Below are 27,652 nucleotides of genomic sequence, written 5' to 3' on the forward strand. Positions count from 1 at the left end.
GTCGCGGCGGGGTCCGAGGGGGCGCCCTCGGGGTGGGGGCGGGGGCGGGGCGGGGCGCCCCGAGGGCGGGCCGGGCTCTGACGGGCGCCGCGGCGGGCGGGGGCGGCAGGGCGGCGCGCGGCGTTTGGGGCCGGGGGGCGCGGGGGGACGTCACCTCCCTGAAAGTTGGAGGAGTTCCCTGGGGGCGCGGAGCCTCGCCGGCGCGGAACGCCCGAGCGCCCTTCACCTTCGGCGCGAGGCCGGGCCTCCCCGCAGGGATCGACCCCCGGGGCGGGGGGCGTCCCGCGCTGTCTCTGGACTTGGACAAGTTCCCCCACTTCTGCGTTGGGAGGAGGTCGGTCTCACGGGCCGGAACGTAGAGGTGCGGACTCCCCGCCGTGTGTCCTGTCAGTGGCGGGGGTCGGGGTTCGGGGCGGCCGGGGAGCCGGCCCGGCGGGGGGCACCTGCGCCTGCGGGCGCCGGACCCGCTCGGAAGCGCCGCGGGGACGGAGGGGCTGCGGAGGGGACCGCTCGCTGGCCCCGGACAACCCAGGAGACCCCCGACCTCGGCTCGCGGGCAGGGTTTTGTGTGCTGGAAACTTTGCTTTTGAGTTCGCTATTATCTCGTCTTGGAACAGTGGGGATTAAATTAGTAGGTGACATAGTGCCAACAGCTTTGGAAAAGGTGAGCATTTCTGAATTAGGAAAAAAAAAAATTTTTTTTTTCCCCTGTGAAAGTGAAGACTTGAAGTGTGATGGTTCCCAAGATAGGAAGCGAGCTTCCCGTCATGATCCAGTCGGGAGCGGTGTGTTGTGTAGACTGGGAACCGGCCGCATAGGGTTAACCTGCGTTTTAGTTTACAGTGAGATCGGGATTCCAGTAAATGTGCTATCAGCGGCCTGCTGTGATATGTTAACAATAATGTGTGTTTTAAAACAAATATTGTTTAAAATTCAAGTTTTCCTTTTTGGTGTGTGTGTGTGTTTCGCACAGCGCGTTTCCCTTCTGTCTCATATCTATTACTATATGGAGAGAAGGTTCTCAAGCCGTAACTAGGTGTACATCGCACCAAGGATACTTTTTCTTTAAAGATCCAGCTGTGGTGTTTTGGCAACTGCCAGGTACTCCAGTTGTCAGTTTAAAATCTGTTACCTTGGCAGTACTTGAACTGGCAGTTTGTGGAAAAGGTAAACAAAATAGCTCTAATTTTTTTTTTAACACAAAAATGGCATTTATTTTAAACATGAATTGAGGAAGTATAACTTCTATGGCTTTTCTATGTCCAGGTTTTGGTCGTAGGGTTTTTGGGGGGTGTTTATTTTTGGAGGGCTTTGTCTTCACTCTTTAACTGTAACTTTTGTTTCAGGGGGAAAATCAAAACGTTTTCACTGAAGCAGATGCCACTTTTAGTTATACTTTGTTTCAAATATAATGAACACGTAATGTGTGTCCTAAAATACTGAGATTAGTTTCTTCTATATGATGATGCAGTGGTTGATTCTGGAATCACTTCCAATTCTTAGCATTATTCTAGAAAGTTGTGATAATGGTGTTAATGACAATACTCTGAAGAGCTAAAGCTGAGTTCAAGTACTTTGTAGACTCAGTCTTTAACATTTCTTTTGCAAGAATGTTTCCAGTAGAAACTTAACTAATGAATCAAAGATTTCGTGAATAGGGACCTCCCTAAACAACTTTGCTTATCTATTTCATTTAAGGCACACTGTTGGTATATATGCACAAAGCTATGGTTTTATTCATATTAGAACACAGGTGATAAAATTAAACTTAAATTGCTTCCCAGCAAAAGTTTTAAAGAAAATCCAGTTGCTGAGTGGAGTGAGTGAGTGGTGGGGGGTTGTTCAGTGGAAGGGAAATAGCTCATTGGAGCTCAGAAATAATCATTTTAATGTCACCATGTTGAAGTATACTTAGAGAATAACCTCTTTTCATATTCTTAGAGGTCGTACATTTCCTTAATAGGTATGTGTGACAAAGATTGTTTTTGTAAATGCAGTTGGAAATAATCTTTTAAGGATGTTGGGTTTCGAGTGGTGTTTATTCAAAAACAGTTACGTTACAGCTTTGTATTCTGTTTAGAATGCCCTGCAGGTTAACATTAATTTTATAAATATTTAAGCAATAGCAACATCATTAATTGTTTGGTTACCAGGAGAGCTATTCAAGTGTATTCTGAGGGTGGTTAAGTAATTATGGAAGTGTTTAATAGAACGTGATTTTGATGCTTGACATATTTCAGTGAAATCTTTTTAGTAGATGTGTGTTCTGATTTAGGAGGAGGAAGCTGCAGGCAGACTTGTCCCTGGGAAGTAGCGTGCTTGTCAGTCCGGGTTTGGAAAGCCACCCTTTTCTCCCTTTGCTGCTTTTAATCGGGTAAGAGGAGTGTAACGTGCAATGATGAAGGTCCTGGATTGTCTGTGCGCATTTCTCATTTCATTTATTCTGTCTTATAATCAGACCATACCCGGTTTTTTTTTTTGCTTTGGAACACATACTCATGGTACATGAGAATGTTACCAAGTCTAGCTGAAGTTTTTTATTAGTGATAAGGCAATGAAAATGCCGCTTTGTGGATTAAAAATGATCAGTATTGCTTTTTTCTAGATTAGAAAAATCTGTGAACATTCTTGGTAAGTGGAGAAGTGAGTGCCCTGTCGATGTTTTAAGTAATAAGTATAAATATGGAAAATCAAGTCAGTCTTTCAGTTAGATAACCTCTTGCAAAAGAACGCGTTAACAGGTGCTGATTTGCAAGTCCTTGTAAAGGAGGACTTTGATTTCGCCATCAGGTCTTGGTTTAGTTAGATCTCAGGTCCACCACTGACAAAGTTACGGGACACTTTCTGTAAAATCGAAATGAATTACACTACCTGCCCCTTGAAATTGTTAGAATTAAATGAAATAACATGTGCGAAAGTTGCTAACGCATTGCCTGAAGCTTGATATACAAAAATGCATGTTGCCTGATCACCCTTCATCCCTTCTTCCATACATCCCTTCCCATGAAGATCATGTCGGTACTCTGCCTACAGGTCCTAATCCGTACTCTTAGTGTCTCTGACCGAAAGGACTTCACGTAATGTATAAATAGGAAAATGCGCAGATGTTCGTTTGGGATACAGGATCCAGCATCTTAAATTCATTGTCAGATTACACATAAAATGTTAAGTTGACTGTTCTACAGTTAGATTTTTGATTTTCAATCACTGTTTGATTCTAATCTCCATAATCTCAAATATTAAAAAAAAGTTTATTTTCCCTGCTCATCGGTGAAATATATTAAGGAATTATTTGTGGGTGTTGTCTTTAAGATATAGTAATTAAAATTTGAAAACAGGAACAAATTTTTAACATAATGAGGAGTAAGTATATTAAAAATAGCTTTTTTTAGTAGCTAATCTATAATTTTTTATTCTTTTACCTGCTCCGTGGAACTAGATGATTTTATCTGTGCATGCTTTATCTGTGTACTGCATAATATACGGACCCTGTGTACAGTTTATTATAATTGAGTGTAAATGCATTTGTTAAGTCTTACGCATAGCATGTGGTTGTGTGTTAGCATAGTTAATACTACATTTTATAGATTGTTTACTGACTTTAATAATTTGTATTTACTGAATTTAATATTGAACTTAATATGTAATATCAAATTGTCTTAGTAATACCTGTGATGAAATCATAAACACGTAATTGAAAAAATAGCTGGTTTGGGAGGCGGAATATTAATATTTGAACATTGGTGTGTAGCAGCAGGTAATCTAATTTTTCACTTTAATAACTGAGGATGCTGAAAGGGGGCGAAATCGTTACCATGGGCGAAAAACAGACACTAGTTGATCAGACTTCTAATAAACAACCAAAGCACACCTTTTCGTGCTTGTCCTGAATCAGTACTAATTTTATTTCCTTTCTTATAGAAAAGTACAAAGTTTATGAACTTAAAAAAAAATTCAGCCTTTAATAAAGTTCTGTTTGGAGAAATATTTTGGTAGTGGCGGTGAATTCGTACTGCAGGGGCGGGACCCTATTACCAGGTTATGTTTGTTAGCGGCATTCCTATGCAGGTTGCCTGGGAGTAGTTTGGGGTAGGATTTGCGGCCCCGGAACAGAGCAGCAGTCTGCACCTCACCCGGTGGGATAGCTCGTAACTGCTGGCTGATTAGAACAAGCCGCCCTTGCACTGACTCGTACAGTCTGTGCCTGTCGCACCTCTTCCTCCCGGCCCCTGCAGTCCCTCTTACATGGATACGGGAATTGCATTCGTAAAATTCAGATCTAAGTGTCATTCTTCTTTTAAGGACTTTGAAGGCATAGAAAATCGGCCAGTCGACGTAAGGGGTAAGACGTTGACCTCTGAAGTCAGACTGCTTCGGAATGCCCCCTCTGGCCCTTTGTGCTCTTTGGCACGTCCCCAGTGTTCTCGAGGTTCAGTATATAAAATCGTGACTATAACGCCGTTTACTTTGTAGAGCTGTCGAGAGGATTAAATGAGATGTGTACTGAAAGCCCTCAGCACAGTGCTCGGTGCCTAAAATGCAGCAGTTTTCCCTACCGCTGTCTCGCCGCTACTGCTGATGCTGTCATTTTAGTCATGGTCCACGTTCCGACGTGATGCCGTCCCCGCTTTCCAGGTTCATCGTCAGCCCCTACCCCTCAGTTGCTGCGGCCCAGTGAAGGCCAGCAGTTTGCTCTTCTCTGAAAAGGCCGCGTGTGCTGAGGACTACCACTTTTATTTTTTTAGCCCAGAATTTTCCCTGAGCTTGATGTCCACTTGGAAATCTAGTTGGAATTTCAAACCTGGTATTAGCCAAGTGACTAAAATATAGCTACTCTCCCCCTACCCCCAAACCGCGATGTCTCTGCTGGCTTTCTCTGTCTCACTAAATGGCAGTACTCGAGCCAAAAACTTAAGATATCTCTCTGGATTCTTCTCTCTCCAGTCCAGCCTGCCCGCACATTCTGTTGTACCTTCAGAGTTCTCGAGCCAGTCCACTGCTCTTAGCCTTCACTGCCACCTCTTTATTTCAGGACATCATTATCTCTTGCATGAATTATAGTAGCTTCCCAACGGGGTTCTGTTTTTCTCCTCCTGAGTTTTTATCACACAGCAACCCCAGGGAACATTGTGAGAGCTAAATCATGTCATTTCTCTACTTAAAAATCTTCCAGGGACTTCTCATCCCTCCCTAAATAAAACCTATACTCCTTTCCGGGTTCTGAGTGGCCCCGAGTGATCTTTCTCCTCATCTTTCTTCCCCTCGTTCACTGGGCGCCAGCCACCGGGACCCCTCAGTGTTCTTTAAATTCTCCGTGTCCTCCTCTCAGGGTCTTCTGCAGTTTTTGTAATTCCTGCGTGACATGATCTTCGTAGGACCGGTACGGCCAGACCCTTTGGATCTTGGCCCAGATCTCATTTCTTCACTCAGACCATCCTGTTTAACGCTGTGCTTCATTTCTCGCTCTTACACATCCGGTTTATTTCTTTTAAGATACTTATAATTTGTACGTATCTTGTTTAGTTACTGCTTTTTTATGGTCTTTCTCCATTACCTGAATGTAAATTCCACGAAGGCAGAGGCCTTGGCCGTCTTCTTGGTGCTGTATCTCCAGGCATTAGCACAATGCCTTGGAAGGCACTTGGAAGACACTAAATATTTGATGCTTCTGTATCTTTGCTCACGTTTTTGCCAGGAAGCGGAATACTCCCTTGCTCATCCACCTACTGAACTATTTATCCTTCACGTTGTTAGCTCAGATGTCAGCTGTGATATCGGCTTTAATCTCTAGACAAAGTTTTTCTCCATTGCTCTTGAGGCGCACTGTATGTAGAATAAATACCATTTTTTTAAGAGTACTCGGAGTAGCGTAATCGATGTCATTTTCTTCTGCTAGGCTGAGTTCCTTCGTCTGAGGCTGTCTTGCTCCTTTCGTATGCCCAGCACCCGCCCGTCTACGGCGGTGCGTAGTGAGTGCTCAGGAAATGTTGGCGTTTTCCTAGTCAACTGAAATGACCAACCACAAACTAGTTTTCCCTGTCTGCCTTTAACATCTATAAAGGTACTTTCCAGACTGTAAAACACTGCCTTATGAATTTGTATACGTATTAACATATTGCTGTCAGCATTCTGGGTCAGGGCAGGGATCCCAGAGGGGTTGAGCACAGCGCCATTTCCTGATACTCCATTTTGCCTTCTTGCCGGGCAGCGAGGAGCCATCTTGTCTGAGGGCTAAAGTTCAGTTGGAAATGCATATCCCTGAAAAAAACAGTGATAGAAATTATAATTAGTTACTAGTTGCTCCTTCCTAAGCAGCACCTCCTTTCCCTTCAGTGTATCCAGCTAATTTTGTTATTTCGGAAAGGCGAGTGGAGGGGAGGACTCTGCAACCTCACACAGTAGACATGAGACACAGTCCTAACTCAGCTGTGATGCCGACAGATCCAGCAGAGCTTTCGTGGCCAACGCTGGTGGCCTAACCACTGTTGGTGATGGAACCATTTCACACGCCAGAAGCCGACTTACAGATTGGCTTTCGGAGCACATGCCGTTTGCAGGTCGAGGGCTCCTTTGGCAACATGTTCATTTTGGTATTGAAAACCTTTTTCCTAATGGTGTTAAAGTTAATTCGACATGGCTTAGGAAGGGAAAGGGAGAGAAGCACGTGGGAGCCAACGTTTGTTGTGCAGAAATGGCTCAGATTTCCCAGAGTAAAATTTTAGTATTGGCGAAAGGTGTTTTTAAACTTTTTCTCTTGGAAAAAACTTATAAGAATAGTATACTGAACTCCCACGTGCCTGTCACCTAGAGTCACCAATTGTGAACATTTGGTACATTTGCTTTATCATTCTGTACATTCAGAGTGGCCCCTAAGTCTGGGGACAGTTATTACCGTTTGGTTTACAGCGTGAAGCTCCTTGGTTACAAATTCTGCAGGTTTGCCCATTTGAAGTCGGGCATGTCATCTGAGGCAGAACGCCACCGAAGCAAGCGACAGGTAGATGGGAGTGCTGTGTTAACGCGCTGCATACGTCGCTAACAAGGAAAGCACGTTATTAAACACTAATGTCATTGAACACGTCACGTGGTGACGTCATAGCAGGGATCCACTCTAACGAGCGCCCTTTTCCTCCTCTTTCCTCCTTTTTCCCCTTTTCTCTTTTTTCTTCCTCTTCCTATTATAATCATTTTTATTGAACCATTGGAGAATACGTTGCACACATCATGATCCTTTACCCCTAAATGTTTCTGATATCTCCTAAGTACAAAGACGTACTCTTACATAACCATAGTGTGTTGGATTCGAGAAATTTACTATCGATAATATATCCATTCACGTGGAAATCTCAATTGCGCCAGCGATATCCTTCAATAGCATATTTTTCTAATCCGATATCATCCGTTGCATTTTGTCACATCTCTTGTCTCCTTGACTCTGAACCGTCCTTCAACTTTTTTTTCTTTTTCTTTTTCCTGACAGTAATAGTTTTGAAGAGCTCAGGCCCTGTGTTTTGTAGGATGTCCATCAGTTGGATTTGTCATATTTTTGGTTGTTAGGTTCAGGCTATGCATTTTTGGCAGGAATACCACTTAAACGATGATATATACTCAGTGCATCACATGAGGAGGCAGTACGATGTCAGTTTGACCCATGGTTGGTGATATTTACTTGAATCATTTAGTTAAGGTTTGCCGGCCAGTTTTCTCCATATAGAAGTTATCATTGCCGTCTTTGTTACTACTGAACGATCTGTGAGTAGACACTTTGAGACCATGTATTTTGTCCTCCCCCAAATGTTCACATAATGATTTCAGCATTCATTCATGATTCTCGCCTGAAGCAGTTACTACACAGTGGTTCAAAATGGTGTTTTTCTAACTATTATTCCTTTCACTTTTATTAGTTCGCGTTTTATTCTCTTGCAAAGAAGAGTTTTTCCTTCTCTTTTGCTTAGTTAGTATGAACTCATAGGATCTTACAAGTAGGTTATACTGTTATCCGTTTAGCACAGGATTCATTTTGATGGTCCACATGAACTCACTGATGGTTTGACATGTTCCTATCATTTTTGGAGCACTTCCTTACTTTTGGCACAGTAAGATATTCCAGACTTGGCTTTCCCTGCTGTTGTCCTAGAATCAGCCATTTCTTCAAGGAGTCCTGGTTTCTTTTATTGGGTAAGAGTATTTAGAAACCAGGAACTGGGCAGTAGGTGTGCTTGTTGACATTGGAGTCGCATTGTTTTAAAGCCCTTGCAGCTAACCAAGCTAAGAAATTTTGAGTTTATACTGATTTCTCAGGCAGTAGATTATAATTTCTCTTTACATTCCTGAAACTCCTTGGAAGAAAGTCTTTTCCTTTCAAAATGGTAGCAATTTAAGTGACTCCTTTCACTTGATTTTTATTTCTGTAATGGTTGGGTCTTGTTTTCCAAAACATGTTTTACGTTTTTTGGGAGTAGGAATCCTGTTTTATATCTCTTTTTATATTCAGTGACTATGTTCCACGGTGCCTTGAACATAGTTGGTACTCCTATATTTATAAGGTGTAATTATAATGACTCAATATTATCTTTATTACTCTTATACCATAATTAAATATTCTTATGTTATAATTTGGGTAGTTTTGTGGACTCTTTAAAGTGAATTGGTGATTCATTTGTTGTGTTTTTAACAACTTTGCTGTTCTAGAAGAAATGAAAACTTTAAAGTTTAAAAACCTAATTTCTGAGATTAAAGTATGTAATTAAAGAACATCAAAATGCCTAATCATGGCATTGCTGTTTTATAGTGTTTTGTTCTTTAGCAAGTAATAACTTTTCTGGGCATCACTTTAATAATAAAATGAGATGATAGCTAGATCTTTTTTAACTTTACATGCTTTATACCTAATTAACATCGAATTGTTTATGAAAGTCAAATTAAGTGCCGCTAAGTGCAGTGGAAAGAATATTGTGCTCCCGAGCCAGGAGTCGTTGGGTTTTATTCTTTGTAGGCATTGTGTTCCTTTGGCAGCTTATTTCACAGTTTGGTCTTCGTTACCTTATTTGTTCAGTCCACTGGGCTGGGCGATGAGGCATACCAGCGAACGGGCTTGGCTTTCACAGCTGGATGGGAGTATGGACATAGACATGTTCATAATCCACTTCGCTGTGCGTCAATGTGGACAGTGCACAGCGCTCTAGGAATACATAGAAGGGGTGATTAACCCAGTTTCAGGGAGGCAGGAAAATTGATCCCGGGGGAAGTGATACCTTCAACTTAGGTTGAAACCTGAAGAGTGAACAGGACAGCCTGGCGAAGAGTGAGGGTAGTGTTTACGAGACCTGTCGTAAGGATGAGAGATACACTTAGCGTGGATTGCTCGGAGAGACCCAGTACAGGATGGATGGAGGAGGCCGTGCAACAGGCCCTGCAAGAGAGGGCAGGCACCATAGGAGTAGGGACCGGTGGGGCCACAGAGGTAAATAGGGGTCCGATTGTGAAGAGCCCTTAAGGAATTGTTCCTTTACCCTAGGGAAAACCAAAGCGTATCTTACGCCTGGGAGATTGATAGCGGAGATAATACTGATTGCACGGTGGAGAGTTCTTTGGAGAGAGTTAAAACTGGTAGACAGGGACAGTAGTTGGGAGGGTATTAGAACAGAGTTAAAAGGACTAGGGTAGTGGTGTCAGGATTGAAGGAGCAGGTGGATTTGAGAGACAAGTAGGAGGTGGCGTTAAAGGGCTCGGTGATGGAGGGCACGTGGAAGGTGAATGAGGAGTTACGGGAGACGACGAGGTGTGTGGCTTGGGCAGTTGAGGGAATGAACGGGCAGTTTGTGGGATAGTGCCCGGAATCGTGAAGAGGCATGTCGGAGTGGGACGTGTGATTTACTGTCCAGTGGAACAGTTCCTGGTCATCACACGGCCTCAGGGTCTGGCCATGGTGTTTGAAGAGGACTGGAAGTAAGGATACGAAGAGGCCAGGGAACTGAGAGGGTTTACCCCCAAAAGCGTAAGGACGGGTCCTGCTCTTGACTCGTTCTTTTCTTGTCTTTGTGATCTGGATGCTTTTGAGGAGCACTTGTCATTATTTCTTAGAATGTCTTTCAATTTGGGCTTCTTTGATGCTGTCTTATGATTAATTTGGGGTGTTGCGTTTTTGCCCATAATACCACAGGAAGTCATAGTAATCAGGAGGTACATTTCATATCGGGGTACATGAAGTCGCTGTCTGATTACTGGTGATGTTAATCTTGATCACTTAATTAAGGCGGCCTCTGCAGGTTTCTCCAGAGTAAAACCATAGTTTTTCTCTTTGAAAATGAGAAATATTTTTGGGGAGAGACTGTAAATTTCCTGTTTCTCCTCAGACTTTCACCCACTCATTTTAGCATCCATCAGTGGAACTTATCTGTAGTAGTTACTACTGTAATATTTACCTTATGGTGATTTTATAGTTTTTTTGTTGTTTCTTTCTCATTTATCAATTGAAATTCTTCTCTAATGAAGAGATGTCCCTTCTCTCTCATTTATTCAGTCACATGTTCATGTTAGTATAGACTCAAAGATACATATTTTATTTTGTAGGTTATAATCTCAAGCTATCATTTATTGCTCAAATTGTCCTGCCATGTAAGAACTTCCTTACTTTTTGGTTCTGTAAGAAACTCTAAGCTCATCTTGTATTTTATGTGTCCCAATCCTGGAAACATCCTTTTTTCCGAAGAGCATTGGCTCCTTTTATTGGAGGATGGCATTTAGAAACCAAGATCTGGTGCTTGTGGCCACTGGGGTGTCATTGTTTCTAGCCCCTTTCAGCAGAGCTGAGGACTACACGTGTGTATGCTAACTCATACGTGCACATCTACAGTCACCTCTGTAATGTGGCCTGTCTGTTCCTCAAAGTCACTGTGCTATGTGAAGCTATGCAATAAGTACCACGGAGTTAGTGGGATCAATGGAGTTAGGGGAACAAACTCAAATCTTTGTTAGTGACACAAAAAGAAAGACTAGGAACCTGTTTAAAACAGAGCATGGTTTTAGACATGTTAAATGATGTAGTGCGTAAATACATAGCAGATACGGCACTTCATGTGAAAAAAACCCACGTTCGCTTATACGTGTGCTGGAAGGGTTGTGGCTTATAAGTTAGTGTGAAGCGGTGGATAGGGAATTATCTGAGATCAGATGAAGCAAAGCGCCAGATGTGGATGGATGTGGCTTGTAGCACATGCGGCGGACTGTAGGAGCTCATTTTCATTCGAGTTAGTTCTCCCACAGGAATCTCACAGTTTATTCTTCACTTTTGTAATAACTTTTAATTTCTTACAATTTTTAAAAATTCAACCAGCTTTTAAAAATTTCTTTGTATTTTGTCCAGTTTTGTTTTTAGTTTTTGGATTTATGCTTCAAAGTGGTTTTCATATCTTCACGTGCCTGTTTGACTATATTTAAATCTGTTTGGAGTATTGGCTTACCATTTTTTTCTGCTTTTGGTAGGGCTGTTTTTGGTAGGGTGTTTTCCTCTCAGTTGATATGTGTCAAATTCAGTTTCCTGATTTTCCTTCGTTCGTTTTTTATTGTAGCAAGGTATTATATAGAATTCCAAATTTAATGGTTCCGCTTATTTCAGTATAGAACTTTCCTGTTTCTTCAGTGGTTTTTGTCTGTTTGTTTTGATGGTTGGCGATGATTTTGAGACTTCCAATTTTATGATTCTCTTTGGTCTTATAAGATCTTAAATTTCCCCCTTTTCCTTTTTTCCTCTACTACCCAGTCACCAAAGGACGCTTTCCCTTCCTTTTGCCCGTTTTCTTTGCCAGGATTTACGTGTTGCGAAGTCGCGCCCCTTTACCTGGCAGCTAGCTCCTTAAATGGTACCTGTTCCTTCAGATCACCAGATCTTTGAACTTCCTTCCTAATTATGACCTACCCAGACACTTTCCAAGTCTTTTCAGACTTAGAGTGGGTTTAATATTTTTGGTGGTCCTTGCAAATGACCCTTGGCTGGCCTCCTTGGCACTAGCCTTGTGGCTCAGTGGGGATGGAGGGACAGCCTGAGTAATCGAGTGCTGGGATTTGGTGATTTTTCTGTTTTCACTCAATTATTTTGCAGGATCGGCAGTTTTTGTCTTTAGGCTATGCTGAAAGAGTGGTTTTGTGTAGAATTTCTTTTTTTTTTTTTTTTTTTCTTGTATGGTTTGGGAATATTTTAAGAGTTACATGGGTAGTACTTTACCATCATGGTTCACAATAAAGGCTCTCCTTGTGGGGGAGGGGGAGGGGAATCTATTGACTTATGGTGTCAGTGCTACAAAGCTTTTAGTTAAGAAAAGTCTTGGGCATTCAGCTTCCACTGTGACTCCAGGAAGTATCTTGTATGAGAAATAAACTAATTAAATGTAAATACTCTGTCTTTATTCTAATAGCATGCAGATGTAACTCCTGGATTATTTCAGGAGTCTTAAGTGCTTTTTTTTTTTTTTTTTTTTGGTAAAGCAAGGCTAGTCAAAGGTTTGTTTCTCTAATGTATGTTGGAAATGTCTTGGTTTTATTATAACATGAATGAGTGATAGGCCTGTATTCAGCCATGGGCTTCCTTGGTACTTCTTTATTCTAATGGCAATCCAGTATGTGAAGTTTTTGGAAAAAGTAACCTCTAAACTTGAGCTTGATCTGATAGAGGTTAACTTCTTTGAAAATTAAACCACACGTACTTTTCTTTTTTGACTCTTTTGGGTTTCTCAGTTTTATGATCTCGACAATCGTCCTTTGATCACAATACATGGTAGGTGTGGTGTCATTCCTTGGCTCTGATTTCTTATTGTGTTTAATAAGGTGGCACTAAATCTGCTTATTGTAGCTAAAGTTAATTAGTTCTGTCTTTTATGCTTTTTAACATGAGAAATTTAACAAAGTTGGAATTACGTGTGGAAGTTCTTTATGGTTGGTTTCTAGAATTTGGTCGTTTGAAATACTTCTTTTAAGCATTTCTTTCCCTAGAATGAACAAGTTTTTTTGTTTTGGGTCAGCGTTTTATGTTGTTGGAGTAGAAATCGACTTGTTTCGTTAGTGATTTTGCATTTCTTTTTGTAAAAATATCAGTCAGAATTAAAAGGCATAGTACCTTTAAACATCAGAAATCTTTCATAATATAAATTAAAGCCTTTTGCTAGTAATGATGTGTTCTTGGAATTTCCCACTTGGTTTTCAGATGGTGTTTAAAGGCGATCAGTACCTGCCCACTGTCTATCTTTGGAACCTCACTGATGAGCTTTCGTTTCTTTTTTTCATATTTTCCCTAAGTCTTAAATAATGACTTGAAGGGCTCTTTATACACTTTCTTTTCATCGCCCTCCCCTTTTACTTTGAACTGGTGAACATGGTGGCCCCAAAGCAGCGTCCATGGTGTGGCTCCCTCACCCCCTCTTTCGAGCTCTTCCCCATATAGTCTTAGTGCTTTAGCTATTGTTTCCGTGTTGTCGATTATGAAATATAAACACATAAGATATAGCTCTTTTCTTCTAGGAGGTCATGGCTTACAGAAGGTAAAACCATATCAGTTACTACGGTATATTAATTACCAAGTGATTTGTAAATCTTAGATATAATCAGTGGATTAGGGAGCTTAGGGAATGAAGAGTTCAGAAGCGATCAGGGGATATGCTTCATGGAAGAATTGATATTTGAGCTGGATGTCGAATTTTATCGTCAGATGTGGAAAAGATATTCCATATAGAGAAAAGTTTGAGCAAAAGAGCTCAAATAGGAAAGCGAGAGGTATTTATCGGACGTAGTTTGGCTGGAATGGAGGGCTTTTCAGAAGTGGAAGATGGTACAGTGGGAAAGAGCTTGAGGCCAGATTGCAGAGCACCTCGAATGTTGAGCAGGTTGGCCTTTGTTCTTCAGGTAAGGAAGAGCTGTTGAAAGTTTTTTAAGCTTGGAGGTAACCAGGGCCTTCTTTAATATGCTCATACAAGATAATGAAGATGATGTGTATGTTCCTTTTTACTAATAAAGAAAGCTTGGCTCCTCAAAAAATGCTCAGCATCACTTTTCAAAAAACACAGTACCAGGTTCATTCTTTGTTGGATGGGAATTGGGAATACGCACCTTTCGAGTAGAAGACACAGGTAAAGATAGATTATCCTTCTCTCATTCTCTACACTCTACTTCTTGACCTCCTTATCTGGGTCAAGTACTGTGCTCTCCATAAAGAACTGATTCCTTCTAATTAGCTTTTTCTTTCGAAATCCTGTAGCACTTTGTATTTGTCTTACCATGCATATCACGTTTGACCCGATACTAAAGGCAGTAGATGTATACACACTGCATTGAAGGTTTTAGTGCTTACTTTTTCTTGTATCCTTTTCATGTAGATTCTCAGTGAATAGATAGCAGATGAATCTGATAAATTGCTGTCTTTCAAATAACCCTAGATTTTGCACTTTGCAAAATTTGGACTGAGCTCCAGTTTTGGCAAGATAACTGTCATCTCTACCCCGGCTAGTCTAGATCTATAGTTCTCAACTTTTTTTTTCGCCGCGACATGTAATAGATGAAATTTTGACACATGCACTTCCATGGATCTATTTGGCAGAGTAGTAAAGTATTACAGTAATTTGTAATTGCCACAGCTAGCCTAGGATGTGTTTGTTGTGGATGTCACAGGCAGTGGATAGTGTTCCTAGGGCAGTGGCTAGGGCAGTAGCTGTAACTCTTCCGCTTACGAAGGCCTATCAGAATGTAAGCAAGGGCGGTGCTGTGCGTGTAATCTGCAGCCCCTTTCTCTATTTGATTTTAAAGCTCAAACCTGCACTTTAGAAGTATGAAATTACTTGCAAGAGAAATCTCAAGTTATGGTATCTTTCAAGGTAACTTTCAGACCTTTTGGATTTGCTCTTTTCTGTCAGTTCGGGTGTTTTTGTTCTTCGTTTTAAATAGGTAGAACCATATTTTCATGTGGGTTGGACTAGTCTGGATTTTACTCCTGGATTGCCATTTCCTTTCTTTAAACTTTAGAGTTTGTGTCCCTAAAAAGACCCCCGCGGCCTCTTTCATTTCAGAACTTTAGGAAGTTGCAGAATATCGTGACGACATTGCCCAAACTTACTCTAGATACTGGCCAGCATCCTTATTAATAGTGACATCTGTTTGACAGACTTTGCCGTTTATCAGTCAGACTCTTTAACCAAGGTGACGCATATTTGGCCATTATGTTAAGTGCATTGTGTCGCATTTTGAAGTGGGTTCATTTTTAAACTTTTTGACTTGCGTATGGTCAAAATTTGCTTGTTATTAGAGTTCGGGTGGTTGAGGACTGTAAAAATGATCGATTCCAGGAACTGAATGCCCGAAAAGGAGGACTGAGAGTGTTAGCTCTTACGGTCAGGCCGAGGGGTGGAACAGATGGACCTCGGCATTTGGAAAGCCGCATCCTTCACCTGAAAAATGAAAGCATCATCCGAACATGTAATAAGTATTCAGTACTAGTGTGAAAACTGTCACTGTGGTTGCTGATTATGGATCGGGAGGATGATAAATTATTTAGGAGAGAATAAATTACTAGGTACTAGTAATTTACCTAAAATGCCTAATTGCCTGTGTCATAACGGCAGATACGTGTATCCCTGTGGGGAAGGTGTTAGGTACCATATGAAGTGAGATTAGAGAAAAGGAAATCTGAAGATACTCTAAACTTTTTTTTATAAGAACAGAAGCTGGAAATGAACACACACTTCCACACAAGCGCATAGCATCGTTATTGTCAACAGGCAAAAAGCAGAAATAATCCAGACGTCTATCAACTGAGTGATACTGCCATATAATGGAATGTTATTTGGCAATAAAAAGGAATGAGATACAGATACGTGCTACAGCATGGATAGGACTCGATTACGTTGTCAAACATCATAAGCCAGTCACAAAACACAGGACATTATATGGTTCAATTTATATGAAATGTCCAGAGTAGGCAAATCTAGACAGTCAGAAATTACATGCTCTGTTGCGTGGGGCTGGGGTGGGGGGAGTGACTGCTAGTGGTTACTGGGTTGCTTTTCAGGGTGATGAAAATGTTCTGGAATGACAGTGCTTGCTTATGGTTGCATCTTCCTGTGAATGTAAAAAACATTTGAGTGTGTGCTTCAGACGGATGAATTGTATGGTATGTGAATTATATCTAATAAAGAAAGCTGTTTTCCCTTTTAGTAAAAAGAACAGAAGTGTGAGGAGGTATTTTGGGCCTCGTGGGTACTTTGGGAGATGGAGGTGGAGGTGGAAGGGCATGAGGAACATGGGCATTTCTTGGCATTAGTAACTATCACATTATGAAACCCGCGCGCCTCCTGTGTTTACTCGCAAAGAAGGGAATAGGTTTTGTTCTCAGCCGTGCCGAGGCTGGAATTGGGCATCCTTCCAGCTGACGGCTTAGTCTCGCCTTTCCCATATTGCATTTTTTTTGCCATATTAAACTTCAGTGCTTTCCTGTTTGCAGGGTAGCGCATACTTGTGTCCTGCCCGTCCGTCCATCCATCCTGCACCCCGCTTTGCTCTTTTTGTTCATTGCTACTCAAGTTTGTGTCATCTTTCTTACTTCCTGTAATTGGAGTGGTCCTTGTGTGTTTAAAATCACTTTCTTCCTTAAACGCTTACTTCTGTGGGACTTGACTGACTTAAAGAGATTGTTTTGTGTGACTTACTATCTGTATGTTTATAAGTTTGTCCTTTTAAGGCTTTAGTAGTATTTTTTTTGTTTTTTCAATTCTATTGTCAGAAAATAATGGTTCCAAATACATTCTTAAACTTCTGATTTGGCGTTTGCTGTAACGTTTGCCTTTCTGATGTCACAAAGCGATGAATTTTTAATGGGAATGTTAACTAATTGATTCCCAGTGACATTATGCATCTGTTCATTTGCCCATTTTCTGGGTTATTTCTTTACAAATGTATTGTTTTCCCCATAAGTAGTTATAATGAGACAGCCCCAGTTATTAGCTAGCACGTATTGAGCTCCAAGTGTATGCCAGATACAATATGCTTATTATATACACATCTGCATATTTAACTCAACTAAATTTATGAAGTTTATGAATTAGTGCTATGCTCTTATAGATGAAGAAACTAAGACATAAAAGATAATGCTCATTGTTCTTGGTCTTAATTTTGTTAAGTCAGAAAAATCTTTTAATTTTGTAGATGTAGCTTTCCAGTATCAAGGACTGGCTTTCACAATGTGCGAATTGTGGATCTTTGTATGTTCTTTGGTGGTGGCCCCAAAATTTGCAGATTTATTCCTAAATGGAGTAATACAACATGTGCTCTCTAGTTTGGCTTTTTTCCCTCACCAGGGTGTTTCGCGATACATCCATGTTTGTGTGTATCGGTAGTTTGTTCCATTTTCCTGTTGCGTAGTGTTTCGTTATATGTTTCTACCACAACTTTTTCATTCACTTTTTGTGGACATTTTGGTCGTTTCCAGTTAGAAGCCATTATGAATAAAGCCCCTCTGTACATTTGAGTGCATCCTTTGTGTGGATATACACATTCATTTTTTTTGAGTAGATACCAAGGAGTGCGATTCCTGAATCCCTTATGTTTTACCGTATAAGAAGTTGTGCAGCTTTTTCGGAGCGGTCGTGTAAGTTTGCAGTTCCACCAGCATGAGAGTTGCAGTTACTCCGTTTCTTCGTCAGTACTTTGTGTTGTCAGCCTTTCTAAGTTTAGCCACTTTAGTGAGTATACAGTCGTCCCCTCCTTTTCCACGGGGGATACGTTCCAAGACCCCCAGTGGGTGCCTCGTGCAGACAGTACCAAATGCTATATGGACTGTGTCTTTTCCTGTCTGTACGTACCTATGGTAAAGTTTAATTTATAAATTAGGCACAGTAAGATTAACATCAACTAATAATAATAACATAGAACAATTGTAACAACATACTGTGATAAGTTATGTGACTGTGGTCGCTGTCTCTCAAAATACTTTTTCCCACTGAATTATTTTGGTGCCTTCGTTGAACATTGAATGACCGTGTACGGATTTATTTCTGGATTTTCTATTCTTTTCCACTGATTTATATGCTGTTGTTTTAAACAGCACACTGTATCTGCCGGCCTTTTTTTCTTTAAAAAATTGTTTTAGCAATAATACATTTTGAATGACCTTTGTCAATTTCTACAAGACTGCTTTAGTTTTTGGCTTTACGTGAAAAGAAGACTACAGTACAATACAATATTTTTGACTAGGATTGTGTCGAATATGTAGATCAATTTGAGGAGAATCGGTATCACAATATTAAGCGTTTAGATCCATGAACATGATATATCTATTTATTTAGGGCTCCCTTAATGTCTCTCAGCAGGGTTTTTAGTAGTAAGGATAATAGTCTTACACATACACTTAAATTTATCTGTAAATATTTCATACTTTTTGATGCTAAGGTGAATGATACTTTATAAAAGTCGAATTTCGCATTCATCATTACTAGTATATAGTAATATGACTTAACATTTTTTTTGCTCTTGACCCCACCGTTTAGTTGCAGTCACTTTACCGTAGAGCGTCAGGATTTCCTCGCATGGTGCCGTGCGTGTGAGTGGAGGCTGTTTGCTGCTGCAGCCGCAGCCTGGGTCCCTTCTCCTCGCTCTTGCACGATCGCCCTTGTTAGCGGCTCCGGCACAGGGGTGATGGAGAGGATGGGGCTGGGCGTCCTTGGTTTCTTTCCAGTCAGAGGGGAAAATGTCAGTCTTTTATATTGCTAGCCGTAGGTTTCTGTAGATGCCTTTCATTAGGTTGCAGAAGTTCTCTTCAGTCCTGTTGCTGAGAGGTCCCACCCCCCTGCCACGAATGGCTTTTATCATGAATAGATGCTTTCTCTACATCTGTTGAAATTCGTCATGTTTTTTTTCGTATAGTACGTTAAGGTAGTGCGTTACATTGACTTTTTGAATACTAAACCAACCTTGCATTCCTGAGACGAACTCCACTTATCCTGATATTTTCCTTTTTATATATAGCTGGATTTGACCTGTTAGTATTTCATGAATGATGTTTGCTTCTAAACATACAAGCGATACTGGTAGATGGTTTGTTTCTTGTGGTTTTGGTATCAGGGTTATGTCGACTTCTTTAAATATGTTGGGAAGTGTTTCTTCTGTTTCCTACGAGAGTTTGTGTAAGGCTAACATGGCATCTTCCTTAGATGTTTGAAGAACTCACCAGGGAAGCTTTTTGATTTTGAATTCAATTTCTTTTATTAGATAGAGGCTTGTTTAGACTTTCCTTCTATGTCAGTTTTGAAAATCTGCATGTTTCAGGGATTTTTTTTCTATTTTATTTAAGTTGTCAAGTTTATTGGCTAAAGTTGCACTCAGTATCACCTTCATATGCTTTTAAATGTTTGACATACCTGTAGTCGTGGCTTCTCTTTCAATTCTGACGGTGATTTGTGTCTTCTCTTTTCTTGACCAGTCTAGGTAGAGGTTCTGTCGAAAAACAAGCTTTTTTGTTTTCATTAATTTTATCTGTTTACCTCTGATCTATTTTAACAGTTCCTACTTTTATCATTTCCTTACCTCTATTTTTTGCGTCCTGTGGGGTTTCCCCTCCTAGCTTCTTGAGGTGGAAGGTGTTTAAACCTTTATTCTTTTCCCACGTGAGCACTTAAAAATCGTAAATTTATAAGTATTCTTAGCGCCACTTCACATTATTAGATAATGTGTTTTTGTCATCATTCAGTTCACAGTATTTTAAAACGTTCCTCTTGAATTCTTTGACCTATGAGTTATTTGGAAATGGGTGAATTTCCAAATACTTGGAAAAATTTCCAAGACCTTTCTGATTTGATCTTTAATTCTTTCATCAGAAAACACTTTTTCTGTGATTTAAGTTTTTTTCCTATGTGTCCTGTTTTATGGTTCATCATGTATTCTCTCGTTAACTATACCGAGAGACATGTACACTCAGATAGATGTTCATTCTTATGTGGTGGTTATAGTGTTCGGTCAGGTCAAGCTAGTTAACAGTGTTATTCGGGTCTCCTGTATCTTTACTGATTTTCTACCTATTTGTTTTACTGGTTGTTGGGACAGGGCGTATTGAAATCTTCAGCTGTAATTATAGATGTGTCTCTTTCTCCTTTTAGTTGTGTTGGTATATGCTTCACGTATTTTAAAACTGTTACTGACTGCATAAACATTTAGGATCGTTTTGTATATCAAATGAATTCATACTTTAAATAGTATGATATCTGTCTCTCTTTTATACTTGTTAATATTCCTTCTCCTGCAGTCTACTCTAATACAGGCACTCCAGCGTCCTTAAGATCGATGTTTGTATGGTATATCCTTCTTGTTTTTTTTTTCCTTTAAAAATCATTTATTTGTTTCTGATCACAAAGTACAGGGAGGGCGCAAGGGCAGTGCCTGTGCCGCCTTGGCCGTGTGTCCCAGGATGTGCATCTGTCAATGCCCTTGTAGGCACCAGGCTCATTCTGCCCCCACGCGTCCCTCACACCCTAACAGCTGCAGAGTACAGAATAGAATCTGACCATGTGGGGAGTTTAAACTTGAGTTTTTCAGCCTACTTGCAAATTCTGGAACCGATCCGGCTGTTCCAGCTGTCGACTTCCTGAAACTTTCATGAACAGGTCACAGGCAAATCACTCCTGCACAGCTTTAGAGCCCTTAAAACTTTCTAAGAGGCCTTTCTTAAACGGTAGTGACTAAAGCCCCTTCTGAGTTCCTAGCTTTCCAAGGCGCAGGCTGCCTGGGGACCCTGGGAAGCAGCCTCGGGGTCCCCCCACATCCCAGGGCGGCGGTGGAGGAAGGCCAGGCCAGGCATGAGGAATGACAGTCCGCTTTATTGCGCTCGGACCAGGGGTCCGCGGGTCTTGAGAACCTCTGTCCCTGTCGGTTCTCCGCGTCCTCTCCAGCCCGCGTCCACAGCGCCCGGGCCGGTTTTCTTCCGGCGATGGATCTTGGCCTTCCCCGTCCTCTCCGCAGGGGCCGCGGCCGCCCCGGGACTCCGGCCGCCCCCGGGAGCCGGGCGCCCCAGGTAGGCGGACTCCGCGTAGGCTTCGGACGCGCCACCTGGGGGGCACAGGACCCGCCCTTCGCCTTTTCTTGTCGTGGGTGGCAGGTCCCGGCGGCCGCCCCGCGCGGTTCTGTGCGGCAGCCGTCGCCGCTGTCCGCGGAAAGGTGCGGCGGGGCCGGGATGGGCCTGCGGACGGAGGCCAGGTCCTTCGGCCGCGCCCGGGGAGACTGCCGGACCGGACCGCCCGCGCCCGCGCGGCACGCCACCGCCACCGTCAGGCCCAGGGCGACCTGTTTGGCCGCGATGGCCGCCAGGTGGCCCAGGAGGTGGCCTCGGCCGTCGAGCGCCGGGACCTGCCCCTCCGCCTCCTCGGCAGGCAGCGTGGGGAAGAGCCCCGCTCCCTGCCGTGTCCCCTTCCTGAGGCGTTGCGTCGCAAGCGGCATCCTCGGCCAGGCCGGGGTCTCTGCCTTCCCAGTTTCACGGCCTCTGCGCTTTCATCGGGACGTTCAGACCGCGTGTATTGTTCGTATGGCTGGGTTTCCGTCTGCCATCTTGCCGCGGGTTTTATTTGTTCCACCTGTTTTGTTTCCTTTTCCAACTTTTTTCGGATTGCATCTTTTAGCATTCCATTTTCTGTTTCTTGGCTCATTAATTTCATTTTTCTAGTTTTGTTTTTCTTCCTTTTTAGCGGTTGCTCGGGTTTCACAGCATGCGTTTGGATCCATCACAATCTTACTTTCATCTCTTTATGAATAATGTAAGATTCTTACTCATTGTACTTCCAGTATCTTAATCCCCTCCTCCGTGCTATTTTGTCATTCATTTTATTTACATGTTAATATTAGTACACATTATTCCTGCTTTTGCTTTACATAATCAAATATCTTTTTAAAAATTAAAATGGTAAACTCACATATTTAGCATTTCTGTTGCTCTTTCTCGTGTAGAACTAGGTTTTTATTTGCTGTTTTTTTTAAATTAATAGACATTTGTTAGAACAGTTTTAGGTTCACCTGTGTTAAAATCCACGCACCAATGTCACCCCCTTAACCGAGTCTGTAGTTTGCATCAGGATTCGCTCCCTGGCCCAGCTCTGCTACCCTTTCTCTTTCTGAAGAACTTTTCAGTGTTCCCTGTGGTGCAGGTCTGCTGGTGAAGGAGGCTCCGTTTTTGTTCGTATTCTGTATTTCTCATTCATCTGTGAAGGATATTTTTGCTTTATGTAGATTTTAGTGTACAGGTTCTTTATTTTTTTTCTAGCCCTTTTAAGATGTTTCTTTGTTTTAAACTTGTTTGCGTTATTTTTGACAAGGAGTCTGGTAATTTTCGTCTCTGTTCTTCTATATGTAGTGGCTCCCCGACCTCCCACTTGGTCTGTTTTTGAGATTTTTTCTGTATTCCTAGATTCCAGCAGTTTGATTATTAAATGCCTTGGTGTGGTTTCTTTGTGCTTAACTTGTTTTTGTTCATTGAGTTTCTTGAATATGATTCAGGATGGAGCAAATTCCCCCAAGTGGGGTAACTCCGGCCCAGCACCGAGAGAGGAAAGGGTTCTTGGTGGAGAAAATTCAAACCCAAGGAAGAGTTAGAATCACTAGGGAAGTTTTGTTAGAGAAGAGGAAAAGCAAAGCAGAGAGAAAGCAAAGACAAAAAGCCCCGAGCGCCAGGGAGTCCAGTTTATATTAACATTCTTTCGCTCCTGTGAGTTACAGGTTAAAGACTCTGTTTACCCAGTTTCCTTTGCTGTTAGGCACAGTGAGGAAGGATGAGAGTGTAACGTAGCGGGAACGGCCTGCTGACAATTCCCAGCCTTTAATCCACAGGTTCCCCGTGGTTTCAGCCTTGGGGAGTGAATTATTTTATTTTATGTAGGGCGCCACTTAAAGACTCTTTCCTCTTTCTCCTTCTCGGTGTGGGGAGATGGGTCGTTAGCAACCCCAGCGGAAATCTTCCTTTGCTCTGCAGGTTTCCTCGCTGTCCGGCTGAGGGCTGGTCAGCACGTTGCGGTCTCTGAATGTAGCGCGATTTCACGTCTTAGTTCTCTCGCCTCCTCCCGACCTTAAGTATATGGGTTCATTTTCCCTGAAATTTGAAAATTCTTTGGCCCTAATTTTTTTCAGATATTCCTTCTGTCTTCCCATCCTTCTGAGACTCCAGTTGAACTGTTTTTAGGTGCTGTTTGTTTCTTTTTTGCTTTCTATTTTCACATCTTCACTTTAGAAATCTATTTTTCATGCATTATGTACTAAATCTGTTGCTAAGTCTATCCAGTTGATTTTTTGAGATACTACCGTTTTCATTTTTAGAAACCCATTTGATTCTTTTACAAAGTAATTGTCTTTTTCCTGTTTTTCTTGAAATCCTTTAATGTACTTACAATATTTTAAAGTTTGTCTTTAAAGATATCATCTCTCTTGTTTCTGGGTCTCTTCCTTTTGTCAGATTTTCTCCATGGTGTGGGTCACGCATTTGTTCATTTTCTTACGTGGAGAATATTTCTGTGGACTCTTAGACATTCATAACACCATCGTCTGGACTTTGTTTCTCACGAGGACTTACATTTTGTTTTGGTAGGTTCGGTACAGCCTTGCTCTAGAACTAGCTTAGCACTGCTTCTAGGGCGCGATTCTGCTCCAGTTTCTACGGACCGCCCAGGTTTCCGTGAGACCTCCCCTCTGGTCAGAACCTAAACGTCCCCCGCCCCCCCCAGTCTCATGTAAATCTCTGGGAGCTTTTGAGCCTGTGGCTTCCTGATCGTTGTTTTTTGCCGGCCTTGTAGAATTTCACTTTATTCATGCACGGTTTTATAGCTAGTGAAAAATTCGTTGTCAAGTGTGTTAGCAGCCACGTGTGGCTATTGAGAGTTCAGTTGTGGCTACTTTGAATTTAAATTTGCTGTAAGTATAAAACATTCTGAATTTCAGGAACTTATTATGGAAAACAATGTAAAATATCTTTTTTTTAGGTCAGTTATATTCTAAAATTTCGAGCATATTAGGTTAAATGAATAATTTTTTAAATGATAAAATTAATTTCATTTGCTTCAGTTTACTTTAAAAGGTGGTTAGTAGAAAATTTCAAATTACATCTCAGGCTAACATGATGTTTCTTGGGGCCAGAGCTGCTCTGGAAACCTCTCTGCAGACTTCAGGGACACTGCCTCTTGGTGAGCTCCGCCCTCTCTGCCACTCTGCCCGCATCCCCGCTGCCCCAGCCTTCCTAGATTTGTCCTGTCTCCTCTGCTCACTGAGTCCATCGTGCACTGCCCTCCTGACTTGTGTCTAGTAGGCATTTGTAGGGGACACTTGCCCTTTGTCAGGTATCACAATGCTGAGCTGCTTATTGTCCAGTGTTTTAACATTATAGTTTCATATATCTGATCGGTTTTCTAGTTGAGTTCAGCGGGGGAGCATGTCTGACACTCTAGCTGGCAGCAGAAATCTAAGGCATGAGTAGTTTGAGGCCCTGGTCTGAGAGCTGACCCTCATTTGAGTTAAAAACACCATTGCCACTAAACCTAAGTTTTAATTACAAACTGAAGTTCCTATTTGAGCAGATATGCACCTTTTATTGTGTTTATAGTCTGTGCTTTGTGGTTTTTTTCCTGCCAGTTTCATCTTTGACTTAATCTGCATTGATTTTAAAGCTGTTTGTTTTCATATAGAAACCTTTTCTTTGATACTGCATTATGCTCAGATTGGAGGTGTCCAATGAAATTTTGATGGATTTCCAAACATAAGACAGTAATTTTCTTCATAAATGTACTGAGTTTGTTTTAAAATCAAGATTCGAGTTGATGCTTAGGTTTTTAGGCCCTTAAGTTTTGCAGCTTAGGAATCAATACCCTGTCTGCAGCACCTCGTTTTCATTTTTGCTTCTAGCTTATTGACATTCACTGATCAGGCCCGCGAATAAGAAGTTAACATAGCAAGAGATACTGTTAAGCAGCAGGTTGTTTTGGGCCATTCAGCTCTTCAGTCATCAATAATTGTACTGGATGTTTTCTGTTTGCTTGATACAGCAGAGTTGAGACATTTGAAGACACGAGTTTGAACTTTTTCATTTAATCTTTGTTAATATGGGAAATTGGAAGTTGACAGTAAATTGTGCCACAGTGTAAAATTTGGTATTCAGTGTTTGACCATGATTGTGATGATGCCTTCCAGCGTCTCAGTTGTTTCAAAGCACTTTCTCTAAAGGTTTTTTGTTGTTGTTGTTGTTTTTTTTAATCATGTGATAGTGTGTACTTTTTATTTTTAGTTCAGGTAACTGTCACATAAAAATTTAAAATATATTTTACAAGTTATTGAGAAATCATCAGTCTTTATCATTTTGGTTCACAGTAGGCACCCACTATCGTCGGGATATCTGTCGAGTAGGTAGGTATTGATGCGCAGTGTACATCGTCGTATGTCCGAAGCTGCTCAAAACAGTCAGTCCTGACACTGAAATTTGCTTTGCAGCATTTTTCATCTCTTGCTACGGTACGAATTCTTTTTCCGCTTAATTCATTCGGTAAAAACATTAATTGAACCCGTGGTTAGGGCTAGCTGTTCAAGCACGCCTGCTTTCTGATCCTGGCTTCACCACTTCACCAGCCTGGCTGCGTAACCTTGGCGAGTTGCTTCTCAGTGTTTCAGTTTCCGCTTGAGGATAATAGGTTATTGTTGGCTTCATGTCAGTTAATACATGTAAAGCAATTAGGATACCGATTAGCAGATGATAAATACTCAGATGTTACTGCTGCTGTTGCAGTAACGCCACCTGCACGTCCTCGTTATTTCATCACGCTTTCCCTGGATGCCTTTTCTCAAATTTTAATCCCCTCCTTATGATAATACTTCCTCCCCTGCTTAATGGTTTTTCTCGTTAAGGACTTTTCACTGACCTGCCACATGTCTTACGTATTCCTTATTCATGTGTATTGTAAGCCGCCCCCACTAGATGTAAGGTTCACGAGGTCCAGGGTGGAGATAGGGATTTATCCCTAGCGCCTAGGAAAGTGTCTGCAATATATGGGATGCTCAGTAAGTATTTTCTGAATGGGTCATATTGACTACCTATCGGGGATAAAACGTGAACAAAGTAAAAAGTTCCTTCTCTTGAAAAAGCATATAATGTAATAGAAGAGACTCATACTTCAAAAACTAAGCTAATTTTGCCCCTGGGAGTGATGGCAAAGGTTTCCTGAAGATGCCCTCACAGAAGGTGTCATTGAATTGGGCATTTGACCCAGGTTAGCGACAAGGGGGAAGGTTGTTTCCAGCCAGGGAGCTCGACAGTTTGGGCCATGGCTTGTAGCCAGGGTAACAGTGTAGGTTAAGAAGAGGTAGAGGGAGCTAGGGGTTGGTTGGACCAGGTTTGGGAGGGATAGCAGTTAGACGTACAGGTTGTCTAGCCCTCTCCTGGACAGAAGCAATGGAATTCGGAGGTTCAGTATGTAAAATTTAATTATAGCTAGTCGCAACACTAGAATTTTAGTTTTGGCTTTATTTTTTGAAGGTCAGAGGATGTTTCATTGTAGATTACTATAAAAACTAGATTTTTAGAGTATTGCATTTTAGAAACTACTTGAGAACTATGTACAAAACACAGGTATCAATAACAGTTCATTTACAGAACTGAATGAATTTGGATGTGAGAATATACACCACAATGTATAGCTATCAAATTTGTGTTTAATCAGTTATTTACCATGGATCAGTTTGCCGAAGTGTCATTCCTGCTTTGACACTGACACAAAGCTGTTAAAATATGTATTAAAATCATTAGTTTTGTTTAGCTCGAGGACCTGTGAAAAGTAGTTTCACTTTGACTTTTTAGATTTTGGAAGTTGGTAATAAAATTATGCTTGGGGAGTATTTTTTTTGTCTGCATTTTAGTACGATTAGAATAAAAGCTGAAATTGACTCTTTGAAACAAGCTCCTTTTAACCTTGCAAAAAGAGGCTGTGTGTGTATTATATTTTAAAGTTGGAGCTTTTAATAATTTAATATAAAAGGAGTATATGGCAGTTTGTGGTCCTTGCCCCTCCCATAGGAGGTGTTCATTTCAAATAGAAACAAAATGACAGTATCACAATGATACTGTTGAAACAGATTCAAAAGACTGGTGGAAAACTTATCATTTTCATTTGATAAAGGTTCATTTACCTGAGGATTGCCAGAACCACCCAGTCATGCGATTCTAAATTATTGGGTTAGCATTATAATTGATCCTGGGCAATCTGGGTGTGAAGAGGGTAGGTAGCAAAGCAAAAATGAAGCAGGACTGGATTATTCTTGATGCACTAACCCATTGGTTAGTATTCACCAGTGTTCCTTTATTAATGCGAATTATCGACATCGATCAGTTTTATGCTTATTTTTGGCATTTTACGTTCATAATTTTCATATCATCGTTAATGAAACCTGCAAGTGTAGACATTGTATTTGAACATAAACATGTTTTATGGCAATACAAATCACCGACCCTTTGACATTTTTTCCTAAATGAGAACATGTTACAATGAACATTTTCCACTATTTTATCAAAATATAAATTCAATAGGCTGTGTATACCAGGTAAATATCAAGCATTATCTTGTGATATAGATGATAGGAAAACGGAGCCTAGGCAACCAATTAGTGACTCTTG

General features: G+C 41.3%; 1 protein-coding gene across 3 annotated transcripts in view; it reads left to right on the forward strand.

Moving 5' to 3' along the window:
* The window catches only part of MEF2A (myocyte enhancer factor 2A), a 107,440-nt gene that overhangs the window by 1,493 nt on the left and 78,295 nt on the right, over positions 1 to 27,652 (forward strand). The window lies entirely within an intron of this gene.

Source organism: Pteropus medius, unplaced genomic scaffold, assembly GCF_902729225.1.
Source record: "Pteropus medius unplaced genomic scaffold, Ma_sr-lr_union100, whole genome shotgun sequence".
NCBI lineage: Eukaryota > Metazoa > Chordata > Mammalia > Chiroptera > Pteropodidae > Pteropus > Pteropus medius.